A 3,109-nucleotide genomic window follows, 5' to 3' on the forward strand; every position below is an offset into this window, starting at 1 on the left:
ATGGTCATATTTGAGGGTTATTGCATTTTTTGTATTCATACCTTCTACATGTGTTGGGTAGTTGTGAACTTTTTTTGAATGTTTATATTTTTAACTCTTGGTATGCTATGTGTTGTTCACGTAATCACAACTGTGTGTACTTTTTTTTGTCCTTTTGGTTGGTCGTGTGTGGCAAATTGTTTTGTGAGCAGGGTGCAATCATGACATGCAAAAAGAAAATGCAAACGGTTCATTTTCTTTGACTTACCCATTTTCTACCGTGACGATAGTATAAAACGGTATCCCATGTTTTTTTTTTTTTTTTTTTTTGGATGTTACAACTCTTTATGCATTTGAATATATATGATGTATGAATTTGTTGTGTAAAGTTTTGGTAAATTGGAGCTGGACTTAAAATTTTCTTTTTTTTCTCTTTTTTTTCTTTTGCTTTGCCAGTGTATGTGATAATGCATATCACATTTTTCACCCATTTACATTTTTCCCATGTTTTTGGTCATTTTAATCGTTTTCTTCCCCCATTTTGTTGTTTTTTTATTTTCTTGCGCATTCCACGTTTTCCCCGCGTTCCCCCGTTAAATTTCGCACACTTTACGATATCAAATATGTGACTTATTCACTTTTCCCATCGTTTAGCTTTTGGTCAATTTTTCAAGCGTCGATCCGATTTTTCGCATCTTCTTGTCGGCCATTAAAATGGCGTAGCGTCCCCTTCCCTTCGTTGTTTGGGCGCCAAACGCACTCATTGGTTCCCGCGCATCGCCGCGTACCCGGATCTGATCGCTCATTTGCCGATTCATTTTTCCACCCCATTTCACTCGACTTGCTGCTCTCTGTCCGCTCGGTCGCAATTTTTGCGGCTCCGGTTTTTGTGCAACGATGGCGATGATGAAGCATCGGTCCACGGCGTCAGGGGACGGCCGTTGCTCGCCGCGAAATTGTTAAGACCTCAACATGAGGTGAAAGTCTTATTTTTTCATATATGTTTAAAATATAATAATCAAGACCGTTACTTCGTCGCAGCCGAAGATGAGAGCATAGAAGATCCATCACCAGTGGCGGATCACCGAATAGGCGCATGAGGCGCTAGCTGGGGCCTCCAGCAAAGCAAGGGGCCTCGGAGCCCCGCGTCACTTCCTCAAAGATGGAAAGCCAAAATTTTGAGTGGAAAATGCTCAAAACTCCTGGAAATTGACAGTTAATCATGGATTTTAGGCGCGGGTTGATTGCTCCCTATAGGGCCCCCCTGCGTCTGAAGGGGCCCCAGGCTTCAGCTGTCTTCGTTTGAATTTTTCCGGGAGAAAAAACTTTCTTTTGAGAATTTGCCATAGAAAGTCATAATTTTGAGTGGAAAATGCTCAAAACTCATGGAAATTGACAGTTAGTCATGGATTTCAGGCGCGGGTTGATTGCTCTCAATAGGGGCCCCCTGCGTCTGAAGGGGCCCCCGGATTCAGCTGCCTTCGTTTGAATTTTTTTGGGAGAAAAAACTCTCTTTTGAGAATTTGCCATGGAAAGTCATAATTTTGAGTGAAAAATGCTCAAAACCCATGGAATTGACAGTTAGTCATGGATTTTAGGCGCGGGCTGATTGCTCCCAATACAGGGCCCCCCTGCGTCTAAAGGGGCCCCAGACTTCAGCTGCTTCCGTTTGAATTTTTCTGGGACAAAAATTTCTTTTGAGAATTTGCCATGGAAAGTCATAATTTTGAGTGAAAAATGCTCAAAACCCATGGAATTGACAGTTTGTCATGGATTTTAGGCGCGGGCTGGTTGCTCCCAATAGGGCCCCCTGCGTCTAAAGGGCCCCCAGGCTTCAGTTGTCTTCGTTTGGATTTTTCTGGAAGAAAAAACTTTTTTTTTTTTTTTTTTTTTGTGGATATGCCTTGGAAAATCATAATTTTGAGTGGAAAATGCTCAAAACTCCTGGAAACTGGCAGTTAGTCATGGTTTTTAGGTGTGGACTGATTGCTTCCAATAATTCCCCCTGCATCTAAAGGGGCCCCGGGCTTCTGGTGGTTTTGTTTGAATTTTTCTAGAAGAGAAATTTTGGACATTTTTTTTTTTTTTGTATGTGTATACTAAGTTTCAAAGTTTCAAAATATATATTTGTTTCTTTCCTCTGGAAAACTTCATCTAGCATATTTCGCACTCTACCGTAACTCAGCACTTTTTCTGAAATCGGAGAATTCCCACTTCTTTCTTCAAGGTCGTATTTTGTCCCTGAGAAAGTGGGGTGTTAGATAAGAAGTAACAAAAGGAAAGGCATTTTTATGGCACTAAGACAGGGGGGTTGGGTTGACCTTGGAAAATCGCCGCGAGAACTGTTCTGTCCGGTACATTTCAATCCAATTCAGTAGTTCAGTCAGTGAGTGTTGTCTTGTAAGTGTTCAGAATCTTGCTAGTTTAATGAAAGAAAAAAGCATTCACAAAAATAAAACAGCCCTGGGATTAAGGTGAGCAATCACACTTTTTTTTTCTCCAATGCGTTTTCCTTTTTGGTCATAAGTTTAAAAACGAAATTGTTTCAAAAGGGTCGGGAAAAGTTCTTTTTGAAGCAATGCTCCTACGCAACATTCTTTTTACGATGCTGAATTTTTCCTGCTGCCGAGCAGGGCTGCGGAGTCGGAAGGAAAATGGTTGACTCCGACTCCAAGATTTTGAAACATCCGACTCCGACTGCGGCTTTTTTATTTTTTTAAATTTATTTTTTCAAATCCCCCCTTATGGGAAGGGGGGGGGGGACTCCTAAATAGAGATTCAAATATCAATTCCTTTTTATGAAATTTTCGCGTTATATTTTATTGTAAACCTAAGATGCATACAACGTTAGAAATTCAATATGAAAATCAAATTATCCGGTAGGTGCGATTTCTAAAGTAAGATTACTAAAAAGTCCCATTTTTAAAAAAAATGAAAAAGATTAATTTGCTCCCCTTTAATGTTTAACAGATGCTGATCAAATCATGTGCTTTCAATTTTTGAAAGCACTGAGAAGAGTGAGAGAAAGAGTTTTGAATGAAAAAAAAAACTTTTTTGCTAAGTCAAAAACTTTTCTTGAGAGGTAGCGCCCCTCCCCCTCCCTCCCGGGTGGCATTCATCTGGTGGGTGA

This window comes from Uloborus diversus, chromosome 6 (genome assembly GCF_026930045.1).
Source record: "Uloborus diversus isolate 005 chromosome 6, Udiv.v.3.1, whole genome shotgun sequence".
NCBI lineage: Eukaryota > Metazoa > Arthropoda > Arachnida > Araneae > Uloboridae > Uloborus > Uloborus diversus.